Below are 14117 nucleotides of genomic sequence, written 5' to 3'. Positions count from 1 at the left end.
CCTCTACTGCAACTGTCCTCAGTTCCTGCTTGTTCTTGGGGCATTTTCCCTTCAGTTTTGTTTTCAGCAAGTAAAATGCATGCTCAATCGGATTCAGGTCAGGTGATTGACTTGGCCATTGCATAACATTCCACTTCTTTCCCTTAAAAACTCTTTGATTGCTTTCGCAGTATGCTTTGGGTCATTGTCCATCTGCACTGTGAAGCGCCGTCCAAAGAGTTCTGAAGCATTTTGCTGAATATGAGCAGATAATATTGCCCAAAACACTTCAGAATTCATCCTGCTGCTTTTGTCAGCAGTCACATCATCAATAAATACAAGAGAACCAGTTCCATTTGCAGCCATACATGCCCACGCCATGACACTACCACCACCATGCTTCACTGATGAAGTGGTATGCTTTGGATCATGAGCAGTTCCTTTCCTTCTCCATACTCTTCCCATCACTCTGGTACAAGTTGATCTTGGTCTCATCTGTCCATAGGATGTTGTTCCAGAACTGTGAAGGCTTTTTTAGATGTTGTTTGGCAAACTCTAATCTGGCCTTCCTGTTTTTGAGGCTCACCAATGGTTTACATCTTGTGGTAAACCCTCTGTATTCACTCTAGTGAAGTCTTCTCTTGATTGTTGACTTTGACACACATACACCTACCTCCTGGAGAGTGTTCTTGATCTGGCCAACTGTTGAGAAGAGTGTTTTCTTCAGGCATCCACCACAGTTGTTTTCCGTGGTCTTCCGGGTCTTTTGGTGTTGCTGAGCTCACCGGTGCCTTATTTCTTTTTAAGGATGTTCCAAACAGTTGATTTGGCCACACCTAATGATTTTGCTATCTCTCTGATGGGTTTGTTTTGTTTTTTCAGCCTAATGATGGCTTGCTTCACTGATAGTGACAGCTCTTTGGATCTCATATTGAGAGTTGACAGCAACAGATTCCAAATGCAAATAGCACACTTGAAATGAACTCTAGACCTTTTATCTGCTCCTTGTAAATGGGATAATGAGGGAATAACACACATCTGGCCCATGGAACAGCTGAGCAGCCAATTGTATCATTACTTTTGGTCCCTTAAAAAGTGAGAGGCACATATACAAACTGTTTTAATTCCTGCACCATTCACCTGATTTGGATGTAAATACTCTCAAATTAAAGCTGAAGTCTGCAGTTAAAGCACATCTGTTCGTTTCATTTCAAATCCATTGTGGTGGTGTAAAGAGCCAAAAAGATTATAATTGTGTCGATGTCCCAATATTTATGGACCTGACTGTAAATCCCCTAGTATTTTTAGCCATGGCCGTCTTGAGTAAGAGCAGTGGCATCACTAGGGTTGGTGTCAACTGGTGCGGTAAAACATGGTGTCCCGCCCCCCCCCCCCCCTTTATCAGACCAGCTCAGGGTGGATCGGCTCAGTCAGCTACTATGCTACAGTGGGGATTGAAAGTTTGGGCACCCCAGGTGAAAATGTGTATTAATGTGCATAACGAAGCCAAGGAAAGATGGAAAAATCTCCAAATGGCATCAAATTACAGATTAGACATTCTTATAATATGTCAAAAAACGTTAGATTTTATTTCCATCATTTACACTTTCAAAATTACAGAAAACAAAAAAATGGCGTCTGCAAAAGTTTGGGCACCCTGCAGAGTTAATATCTTGTACTACCCCCTTTGGCAAGTATCACAGCTTGTAATCGCTTTTTGTAGCCAGCCAAGAGTCTTTCAATTCTTGTTTGAGATATCTTTGCCCATTCTTCCTTACAAAAGTCTTCCAGTTCTTTGAGATTTCTAGGCTGTCTGTCACGCACTACTCTTTTAAGGTCTATGCATAGATTTTCAATAATGTTGAGGTCAGGAGATTGTGAAGGCCATGGCAAAACCTTCAGTTTACGCCTCTTGATGTAATCCCCCGTGGATTTTGAGGTGTGTTTAGGATCATTATCCATTTGTAGAAGCCATCCTCTCTTTAACTTCAGCTTTTTCACAGATGGCATCAAGTTACCATCCGAAATTTGCTGACATTTTATTGAATCCATTTTTCCTTCTACTTGTGAAATGTTCCCTGTGCCACTGGCTGCAATACAACCCCAAAGCATGACTGATCCACCCCCATGCTTAACAGTTGGACAGAGGTTCTTTTCATTAAATTCTGTGACCTTTCTTCTCCAAACGTACCTTTGCTCATTTTGGCCAAAAAGTTCTATTTTAACCTCATCGATCCACAGAACTTGTTTCCAAAATGCCTGAGGCTTGTCTATACGTTCATTTGCAATGTTCATACGCTGATTTTTGTGGTGTAGACGTAGAAGAGGTTTTCTTCTGGTGACTCTTCCATGAAGACCATATTTGTAGAAGTATCTCTTTATAGTGGAATAGTGTACCACAACTCCAGTGTCTGCCAGATCTTTCTGGAGGGATCGGGCAGTCAAACGTGGGTTTTGAATTGCTTTTCTCACAATCCTGCGAGTTGTTCTGTCTGATATTTTTCTTGGTCTTCCAGATCTTGCTTTAACTTACACTGTTCCTGATGACTGCCATTTCTTAATTACATTCCGAACAGAGGATATTGACATCTGAAAACGCTTTGCTATCTTCTTATAGCCTTCTCCAGCTTTGTGAGCGTCAACTATTTTCAGTCTCAGTTTTCTAGACAACTGCTTAGAAGAACCCATGGTGCTGATTGTTGGGGCAAGGTCAGATGAGTCTGGCCATTTAAAACCTATGAGATTGACATCACCCGGTCTTCCCAGATGATGATTGAGAACAATCCATGACACTGGCAGGTCTCAGCTTTGCAAAGGGGGCAGTGCATGCTATAAATTCTGCTGGGTGCCCAAACTTTTGCATTTTTTTGTTTTCTGTAATTATGAAAGTGTAAATGGTGGAAATAAAATCTAACTTTTTTTTTACATATTATAGGAATGTCTAATCTGTAATTTGATGCAATTTGTAGATTTTTCCATCTTCCCTTGGCTTCGTTATGCACATTAATACACATTTTTACCTGGGGTGCCCAAACTTTCGATCCCCACTGTATATATAAGATAGCTGTGTCCAGCAGCATCCCCCAGTTATCAGACAGTCTGATAACCAGGAGGTGGGGGAACTGCTGGACACAACTATATTATATAAAGGCATAGTAGCCGACTGAGCTGCCCCACCCTGAGCTGGCCTGATAAGGGAAGGTGGGGTGCTGCTGGACACAGCTATATTATATATATAGATAGATCTATCTCTCTCTATCTCTCTATCTATCTATCTATCTATCTATCTATCTATCTATCTATCTATCTATCTATCTATCTATCTATCTATCTATCTAAATCTATCTATCTATACTACCAGGGTCGCAGCAGTTGCGACCGAGCCCTGGCATTCTGCCACTGTCCGGGGGGGGGGGGGGGGGTTGCTAGTCCCAGGGCTCTGAGTGGAGAGCGTTTCTCATACAGCTCAGAGCCGACAGTTCTCCCTGCATCCCCCCCCCTCTTTCCTCCCTCGCACAGGATGACACAGCCGATCTGCTCCTTCTCTGATAGGCACTGATAGGCAGCACTCATAGGCTGCACTGATAGGCGGCATTGATGAGCACTGATAGACGGCACTAATAGGTGTCACTGGTAGGCATTGAGCACTGGTAGGTGGCACTGATAGGCACTGATAGGCAGCATTGATGTGCACTGATAGGCGGCACTGATGGGCATCATTGATGAGCACTGATAGACAGAATTCATGGGCACTGATAGGTGGCACTGATGGGGATTGAGCATTGATAAGCAGCACTGATAGGTGACACAGATGGATGCTGATAGGTGGCACTGATGGATGCTAATAGGCGGCATTGATAGGTACTGATAAGCGGCACTGATGGGGATTGAGCATTGATAAGTAGCACTGATAGGTGACACAGATGGATGCTGATAGGGGGCACTGATGGATGCTTATGGGCGGAATTGATGGGCACTGGTAGGCGGCATTGATGGGCACTGATTAGCGGAATTGATGGGCACTGATAGGCAATATTGATGAGCACTGATAGGCGCCACTGAAATTCAGCACTGATAGATGGTATTGATGAGCACTGATAGGCAGCACTGATAGGCAGCATTGATGGGCACTGATAGGTGGTACTGACAGGCAGCATTGATGAGCAATGATAGGCGGCACTGAAACGCAGCACCGATCAGTGGCACTGATAGGCAGCATTGATGGATACTAATAGGTGGCATTGATGAGCACTGATAGGTGGCACTGGTAGGCAGCACTCATTATCAGCGTAAGCAAATTACTGACATTCTTGGCAGTTAACGCCTCTCCTTTCCTTACACTGATGCAGCATGGGAGGAAAGGGCTGCTGATACCCAGCAAGTCTGTTTACATGTGATCAGCTAATCACATGGTAAAGGGCCGCCGTGATTGCGCTGGATGCACGTCTGGGAGTTCTGGAAGGATATCCATGGACACCCTTCCAAAATTGGAAGCCTGGGGGTCAGATGGAGGGGGGGGGGGCTTGCACCGGGGCCCTGAAGGTTACAGTTACACCTGTATAGTAGCTAGTAGTTGACTGAGCCGCCCACCCTGAGCTGGTCTGATTGATTGGGGGGGGGTTTTGCAGCCAGCTGGACATAGCTATATTAATATAGCTGTGTACAGAAGCAAAAACCAACCCCCCCTTATCAGACCAGCCGGACAAAATGCTCCTCCCTCTTATTACACCAGCTCTCAGCGGCTCAGGTGTGACTGGGTGGATACACTATGGCAACCCCCACCTATCACAACACCTCACCTTGACGCTCGGCTTACTTCCACCTTGTGTTGCGGACCACCCGGCTAGGATACTTGTTATTTTAGAGTACGTTTTTTTTTTTTGCTTAGCACATTTAGGTCAATCTATTGTGTGCGTATACATTTAGATCTTTTTGTTGCTGTATGACTATAGCCAGTTGACCTGGACTGTAGTACTTTTAATGAAAGAAATTTTATGTTGGAATAAATACCATTTTAATTACTACACTATGGGAGTCCACCATTCCTTTTTTCTACATGAGTGACTAAGCTTCATCATCCTGTATAAGCTGAGGACCATCCTGGGTAATCCATCCACTACGCCGGCAGGGAGATCGTAGAGGTTACATCCTTATGCGAATTACCCCTTTGGGGTGTATGGATCCGGTGAGTGGGGACCCTTGAGGGGGAGCACTAAGTCACCTAAGGACGTTGAACACACTCAAGTCACGATTTTTTATTTTTTTATCTTTTATTTTTTATGTTTTTGTATATTTTTTATTTTTTATTTTTATTTTTATTTTTAATTCTGTGTTCTTGTGCGTGGTTTTTATGATGTATTTTTCACCGCACTGAAGATTTTTTCACATTTATGGACTGTCAAACAATTGTGGACTGTTTATAACCACTCTTATGCCCCGTACACACGGTCGGATTTTCCGATGGAAAATGTCCGATCGGAGCGTGTTGTCGGAAATTCCGACCATGTGTGGGCTCCATCGGACATTTTCCATCGGATTTTCCGACACACAAAGTTGGAGAGCAGGAGATAAAATTTTCCGACAACAAAATCCGTTGTCGGAAATTCCGATCGTGTGTACACAAATCCGACGGACAAAGTGCCACGCATGCTCAGAATAAATAAAGAGATGAAAGCTATTGGCCACTGCCCCGTTTATAGTCCCGACGTACGTGTTTTACGTCACCGCGTTTAGAACGATCGGATTTTCTGACAACTTTGTGCGACCGTGTGTAGACAAAACAAGTTTGAGCCAACATCCGTCGGAAAAAATCCTAGGATTTTGTTGTCGGAATGTCCGAACAAAGTCCAACCGTGTGTGCGCCCTATTAAAGTGATCAATAATCTACTAAGGTTTAAATGATTCTGTCTCAGGTATAGGATTGAGGATCTATAATTTGGCATAAGCCTATTATATGGTTTTGGGTGCTCAACTAATATATATGTAGGTTTCTGTTGTATAGACACCTATAGGCTTACTGGTACCTATGCCCATTTGAAGAATCAACACTTGTTTTTTAGCCACAGGCACTGTATTATTTACCTTTGGTGGTGTGTGCACGTTTATGATTGGCATACCATAAAAGGCACTTTTTATGGTTGCATTCACATGTAATGTCTAAATAGGGTAGGTTTACCCACCAACACTATCACTATTTTATTATTTTTTAATTAGCATTCTCACGGATGTGGAGGGAGAGGTGCTACTTCACGGTTGTTTGTTATTTATTTATACAACTTACCTAGGTGGGGCTACTCGCCGTGGAACTTGTATATCAGTCCCAACTACTACGGGTACCTTGTATCACTCACCTGCCCAACCAAACTTTAGGGAGCGCCATTACCCCATCTATATATATACCTCACCTTGTGCTTCAGCAGCAGTCAACCCCAAACACAAGCCGACACCCCCCCCCGCCCATTACCGCACCAGCTTGGGGCCAGGGCGGCTCAGGTACACGGTTTATCTGGGCGGCAGTTGGAGAGTGTGCAGCCATGCCGCCCGGGCAGAGATAGTGACAGGCTCAACAGCTAAGTAGTAAGAGAGGATGAGGAAGACACAGGCCAGGCGCGGCCAGGCGCGGCCAGGCGCGGCCAGGCGCGGCCACGGCGCTGAAGGTGTTCCAGGCTGGCTGCAATAAAAAACTGCCAAAGGGAGACAGGGCTTTGGTAAACCTCGGGATGGAGTCACCCATCTAGCGGGTGTCATCTGGGTGCAGACTGCACCCCCCTAGTGACGCCACTTAGTAAGGGCAGGAGACTCATGTAGCATTTACTTCCTGGAATCCTGCCCCTAGCTCAGGCATGCAGGCAGGAGAGTGTACTTAGCTGGGAAACCACTCCAATCATTAAGACTCCTGTGTTGTATGACTTAATTTGCCTTGGTCTGCAAACCAGGAAGTAACTGAAGAAATGTTAAAAAAAAAAAAAAAAAAAAAAAAAGAAAAAGTTTAATGCAAGTAAATATGATATACATTCCTATCTATTTACTAACGCTGACAGCAGAAAGATTAAAAATAGTCAGTGTCGATTGAGAGAGTGAAGTTTTACTTTAAAGACTAGATTTGGGAAAAAAGTGACTTGTGATCTCAAGTAATCTTTCACATGTATATTTTGGCTGCAAGAAGAGACAGTCATTTGGTTCATTTAAAGTCTTTACATTTGTCCACATTGTGTAACCCTGGGTGCAAGGGAGTTGGCAGACAGATTCTGTTTGGCCATAGTGCACTGTCACCTATTGAACTTGGCCTTTTTTTCTTTTACATTGTGAGACCTTACTCACATATGACCTAATGTTTTATTATTTATTTTATAGCCAAAAGATTGCAGTTTATATTAAAGTGATTGTAACGCTTTGAGCACCCCAGATGTTAACTCCTTCCCAGCCATTGTCATTAGTACACAGGCAGTGTATAGTATTATCACCAGTGATCACTGTATTAGTGTCACTGGTGATGTCAGTGGCAGTTCCCGCCCAGTATCAGTTAGTGTCAGATTTCCTGCCACACTATCGCAATTCCATTATTAGTTACTAATATACCCTTAGTAGTATAAAAAATAAATCCAATATACAGTGGGTATAGAAAAGAATCACCCCCCCCCCCCTTAAAATAATCACATTTTGTTGCTTTTTAGCTGTAAATGAAGACAGACAAAGTTTTTGTTTTACAAAAAACACAGTCACTTCCAGCACCAATAGGTCTTCCAAGGTGAGGAGTAACAGATGTCAGATAAAATGGTATTGTGAAAGATATATATGGTATCCCAAAACTAGGTGGTTGCTGCCTTCCTCAGATGGGGTAATCCGAAAGGAACTGCAAGAAAAACAGAAATGGAAGGCGCGCACACCTAGTCCATTACCAGAAATAATTTAATAATAAGACATTTTTATATAAAAGCGGGTACTCACAAAATCCAACTGACAAAAGACCATAAACACAGTGCATGGACATGCACAGAACACGGGGTCCTACTAACGCGTTTCGAGGGCGCACCCCCTTCCTCAGAGCTAGGTTGGTCTTGAACACCAGGGGCAAGTGCTTTTACAGGGAATGATGGAATTGAAAATTGTTTGTCAAAAAGAGCCACGCCCTTGAAGGGGTGGGAAAGAAAAAAAAAAAGTTGATAAGAAATTATTAATAAGAAATTGAATGAATATATATGTGTGTATATATATATATAATGTCACACTAATGTAAAAATGACAAAATCCATATCTAAAACCTATATCCAAAACAAAAAACTCCATCATAAATACACAAATAAATAAATAATGATGATTTATTCAAATCTATGATATATTGCACATTCATTTATATTTAGTCAGATGAATACAGATGTAGGAACACATAAGCAAAAAAGGTTGCATGATTGATAAGTGAGTCAATCCATGTCTCATCATTATTTATTTATTTGTGTATTTATGATGGAGTTTTTTGTTTTGGATATAGGTTTTTGATATGGATTTTGTTGTTTTTACATTAGTGTGACTATATATATATATATATATATATATATATATATATATATATATATAATTTATATAATTAAATTTCTTATTAATAATTTCTTATCAACTTTTCTTTTTTGTTTTTGACACAGAATTTTCAATTCCACCATTCCCTATAAAAGCGCTTGCCCATGGTTTACGAGACTAGCCTAGCTCTGAGGAAGGGGGTGCGCCCCCGAAATGCGTTAGCTATACCCTGTGTTCTGTGCATGTCCATGCACTGTGTTTATGGCCTTTTGTTAGTTGCATTCTGTGAGTACCCACTTTTATACAAAAATTTCTTATAATTAAATTATTTCTGGTAAAGCACTAGGTGTGCGGATCTTCCAGTTCTGTTTTTCCTAAAGTTTTCGTTTTATCCAGCTGTATTTACTGGATAAATGGTGAATTTCCTTGCATGGCCTAGTCAGAGCCCAGATTTAAACCCTATTGAAAATCTGTGAAATGACTTGAAGACAGCAGTCTACTGCTAGTCGCCATTAAATTTAACTGAACTTAAGCAGTTCTGCAAAGAAGAGAGGGCAAATATTGCAAAGTCTAGACGTGCAAAGTTAGTAGAGACATAACCCAACAGACTAAAGGCTGTAATTAAAGCAAAGGTGGTTCAACAAAATACTGACACAAGGGGGGTGATCCTTTTTCCAACTCAATGATTCTATTTTTGAATTTTTTTTTTCTGTTAGTGTTCTATCATTTACTTAGATGGATTAAACAAAAATGGTTTCTGTCTTCGTTTCGGGCTGAAAAGTGACAGAATGTTATTATTTTAAAGGGGGGTGGTTCTTTTCTATAACCACTGTATATACCATAGTTTGTAGACGCTTTAACTTTCACACAAACCAATCCATATACATCTACTGGGGTATTTTTGTGACATTACATTTACTGGAGATATTTCTTACCAAAGACATGCAGCTGAATACATTTTTGACAAAATCTATAAAGTAACTTGTTTTTTTTATTTGATATGTTTTATATAATAGTAAATTTAAAAAAAACCCAGTGGTGATCAAATACCACGATTTGTGCAAAAAAATTATAGAAATTTCATTTGGGTACAGCATTACATGACCGCTCAATTACCAGTTAAAATAGTGCAATGCTAAATAGCAAAAAATAGCCTGTTCATCAAAGGGGTAAAACCTCCTGAAGCCAAAGTGGGTAAATTAATCAATGGCTAACATGGTGCAATACTCTACTACTTCTTTGGCTTTTTATAGTGTAGAGAAAGGCTGGAATCTAATCTGTGCTTTAGGGTTCATGCACATTGGTGTTTGTAGGTATTTTATATGTGTAGATTTCCTCGTGCTTTCCTGTACTATAGGTACAGCCTGTTATAGAAGTCAATAGCTGTATGTGTCTGTTCTCTAAATGCTGATGCTTTCCTGCAACAGCCTTTACCTGCACATGTGCATTTGACATATTTCTTGAACACGGAAATTTAGTGTGTGCAAAAACCATAGGCATTTCTTTGTTTCCAACTACATTGTAGTCAAACTCAGAAATGTTGGCAGGGACCTGATGATGTCACTATGTGATGTAGTGATTAAAATGCCTTGTGATTCAGTGCTATTTTTGTAGATAGCATAACTTGTGTAACACAGGAATATATAGCTCTTATGTGCTCCTTTCTATGATGCCTTATTGAAGGTTGTTTTACCAATAATACAGTGTGAGAAATCATCATCTGGATGTTCTCTAACCTAATTGCAAACATAACAGGCAGTCTGCAAATACTTCCAGGACTGCATTCCAGAGACTATGAAGTGAGAGGTACAAATCAATTCCCTATGCAAACCATGTTAATGAAATTATTCTACTTTTACAATTTCAGCAATGTCTGGAAACCTTTCCTCATTTTTGTTTCAGGAAATTTTTATATGCCCTTCATGGATCCTTAAATTTTATATTATGGCTCTATGCCAGTAGCAAATCACAATTTTACACCATTTTCTTGTTTGTTGGCAGTGCAGCTAGATATTTGGCATGGTCTCTGATAGTATGCAGAAGGAGCATGACAAATAGACTTTCACAGGTACCATAACACCAGCAGGCCTACATGTGTCCTGCTGTGAAGCTGCAAAGGATATAATTTCCTTAAGCATAACAGGCACGGAATTCAAACCAACTGTTCACAATATGAAAGCTACGCAGCGTTCTAAACCAAGCGATTGGATGTACCTGCACAATAGTGTAGCACTACCCCTGCAAGGGCTGATGGTAACTGTTTTCCCTATTCCTGCACCAGCCAGACAACAAGCATTTTTCACTTTTGTCATTTGTCACAGTTTCACAGCACAGCATAACGTCTCTTTCCTTCTTGAATCCTGTGACAACAAAGGATTGGCAGCAAATTACAGTCTTTTGGCTCAAAGGTTTCCAGTTGCTAGGGGCATCAGCCATGCAGGTTGCTATAGGGAATGCCATGCAGGAAGTGCACTGGCAGTGCACTTGGAAGTAAAGTCGCTGTAGATCCAAGGGGGACATGCAAGGAAAATAAAAAACTGCATTTTAGCTTGCACATGATTGGATGATAAAATCAGCAGCTTCCACTCATTTCAGATCTGCCCCTTAGATTTAGAGCGACTGCACTTCCAAGTGCACTTTCAGTGCAAAGTGGCTTTGCCTTTCGTAAATAACCCCCATTGCATGGTTTAACACTTCAGTATTGTGGATTAAGGATATTTATATTATACATGGACTGTTTTTTGTTAGTTTTTATCTAATACTAGAGAAACATATAGGTTATAAGGATTTAGAATGTAGCGCTGGATCAATTCAGATTGTGGTTTAATAGTAATTGTGACATTTCACTTTTTTTTCAGAAAATAAGCTATGAAGTCACAGGGCTCCAATAGACATTAAAAAACTGTGTACCTTCGTAAAATGTTCAAATATATTTTTTTAATATCAGTAGACCAATTGGGTGTCCTCAGAAGCCTTTTTGAAAACTCCCAGTTAACAATGCCCAAGTCCTGCTTTGTTGCTAGGCAGTGGTTATCCTGTGGTTTGCAAGATAACTGAAATACATCATAGATCAGGGGTGTCCAATCTTTTTTCCAAGAGGGCCAGATTTGATGAATAGAACATGCTTGAGGGCCGACCATTTTGCCTGACATTCTTAAACCATTAAAATTTGGTCTAAGTGTGTCCATCCGAGCACTAATACACGGCCCAACAAGAATTCTCTTGCCTTTGTGCTGTGTGTGGTGAATAGATGAGCTTGGGCGTGTTATTTGGATATACCGGATTTAATCTGCTTATAACATGCACCTTCACTTTAAAAATGAAGTTTCAGGAAAAAAAATCTTAAATTTTAAATAAAGAACTGTGAAGCAAAATAAGGGTCAGTGCCCATCAATGCAGCCTAATCAGTGCCCATCTGCGGCCCCCACTCCATTGCCATGAATGTGGCCCCCACTGTATTGACATGAATGCAGCCCCCACCGTATTGACATGAATGCAGCCCCCACCGTATTGACATGAATGCAGCCCCCACCGTATTGACATGAATGCAGCCCCCACCACATTAACATGAATGCAGCCCCCACCGTATTGACATGAATGCAGCCCCCACCGTATTGACATGAATGCAGCCCCCACCGTATTGACATGAATGCAGCCCCCACCGTATTGACATGAATGCAGCCCCCACCACATTCACATGAATGCAGCCCCCACCACATTCACATGAATGCAGCCCCCACCACATTCACATGAATGCAGCCCCCACCACATTCACATGAATGCAGCCCCCACCGTATTGACATGAATGCAGCCCCCACCGTATTGACATGAATGCAGCCCCCACCACATTGACATGAATGCAGCCCCCACCGTATTGACATGAATGCAGCCCCCACCGTATTGACATGAATGCAGCCCCCACCGTATTGACATGAATGCAGCCCCCACCGTATTGACATGAATGCAGCCCCCACCGTATTGACATGAATGCAGCCCCCACCGTATTGACATGAATGCAGCCCCCACCGTATTGACATGAATGCAGCCCCCACCACATTCACATGAATGCAGCCCCCACCACATTGACATAAATACGGCAGCCCCCACCACATTGACATGAATGCAGACTCACCATTGCTGTCAGTGCAGCCTGATTCATGTCCATCTGCAGCCTTGAAGGAGACAGGGAGGGGGCGGGACGAGCGCCAACAGATATACAGGAGAAATTCCTGTTTACACGGCGGCCTCTTTAATTGAAAGTCCCGCCTCCTATGATGGACAAAACAATTGTCCAATGGCAGCGCAGGAGACGGGACTTCCTTTTACACAGGACGCCGTGTAAACAGGAAATTCTCCTGTATCCTGTACGGCGCTTGTCCCGCCCCCTCCAAGGCAGCCAGCATATCTATCTTTTATGGCCCCCGGCGCTCGGGGATTCGTTGGGGGCCACAAAAGATATATATGTCAAAATTACCAGGCGGGCCGTCCGAAACCGGTCCGCGGGCCGCGATTGGCCCGCGGGCCGGACTTTGGACATGCCTGTCATAGATGATATAATTTGCTGCTTAGTGATTGCAGTATTCCAGTCTGCATCTCCCCAAGGTTGTACTTAAAATCTGGCCTGTTAGTTGGTCCTGAGGGCAGGAGTTGAGAACCACTGTGCTAGGGCATAAAAACCATTGGTTTTCACTCCTGTAATGCTGGGAGTGAGTGTCCAATGGACTGAGCATTCTGCATCGAGAGCTGCTGCAGCTCGATTTTTTAAAATCGGTAGACGACAAAAAATCAGTAAAAAAGGTAGTTTTTTTTAGCTTTATTTTTTTGTTTTTTAGTTGAGCGTTTTTGGAGGGTCTCCCTCCGCTCCAATGTTCCAAATTCCACGATTGTAGCACGATTTATTGTTCAACAATTGCGGCAAAATCGCTCCGCGTTTGGGGTGCCATCAAGGAATAATGGCATCACAAACGCGTTTTGCCGCAATTCTGCCAGTGATTTTCAAAAACTCAGAGGACATGTAAAGTCAAAGCGTTAAATGTGCTTTTGTGCTATTAACTTTACACCCATGTATAGGATCTTAACTGAACAGGACCAACACATTGATTAAAAAAGGTCTGCACACCCAACATTCAGGCTTCATTCACACCTAGGCGATTCTGCCTGCGATTCCAAGACGTGTTTGCAATGGCATTACTTCTTAATGGCACCCCAATCGTACTGCAATCGTGGCAAAATAGCAATGCTCAAAAAGGAGCAGGAGCTTCTCTTGGGAGACAGTGTCGCATGTTGCGATTTGCCGCGATTGCAGTGTGATTTATCAGGGCAAAATTACACGCTATTGGGATGCCATTAAGAAGTTATGGCGTTGCAAACACGTCCCGCATTTTGCTGTGCGTTGGAATCACGGGCAGAATCCTGGCGTGATTAATATCGCCTAGATGTGAATGGAGCCAGCACCATGATAGATCTATCAAGGAGCAGTGTATAGATGCTACAACTATAAACCAAGACTTCATCAAAAATTATAAGACAACTTACAATAAGCAATGTCTGGTGTACTAGCAGATCCAATATCTAATGTTCGACAGATCCGATATCAAGACAGTGTGACCCTGAACTTTTTCAGG

At 42.2% G+C, this 14117-nt stretch overlaps 1 protein-coding gene across 3 annotated transcripts in view; it reads left to right on the top strand.

Annotated features, from left to right (window-relative positions):
- Positions 1–14117, top strand: part of LOC141128805 (cyclic AMP receptor-like protein A) — a 1026785-nt gene that overhangs the window by 480120 nt on the left and 532548 nt on the right. The gene's annotated exons all lie outside the window — the stretch shown is intronic.

This window comes from Aquarana catesbeiana, linkage group LG02, assembly GCF_042186555.1.
Source record: "Aquarana catesbeiana isolate 2022-GZ linkage group LG02, ASM4218655v1, whole genome shotgun sequence".
NCBI lineage: Eukaryota > Metazoa > Chordata > Amphibia > Anura > Ranidae > Aquarana > Aquarana catesbeiana.
The sequence above is the reverse complement of the archived record's forward strand: the minus strand, read 5'-3'. Positions and strand labels throughout refer to the sequence as shown.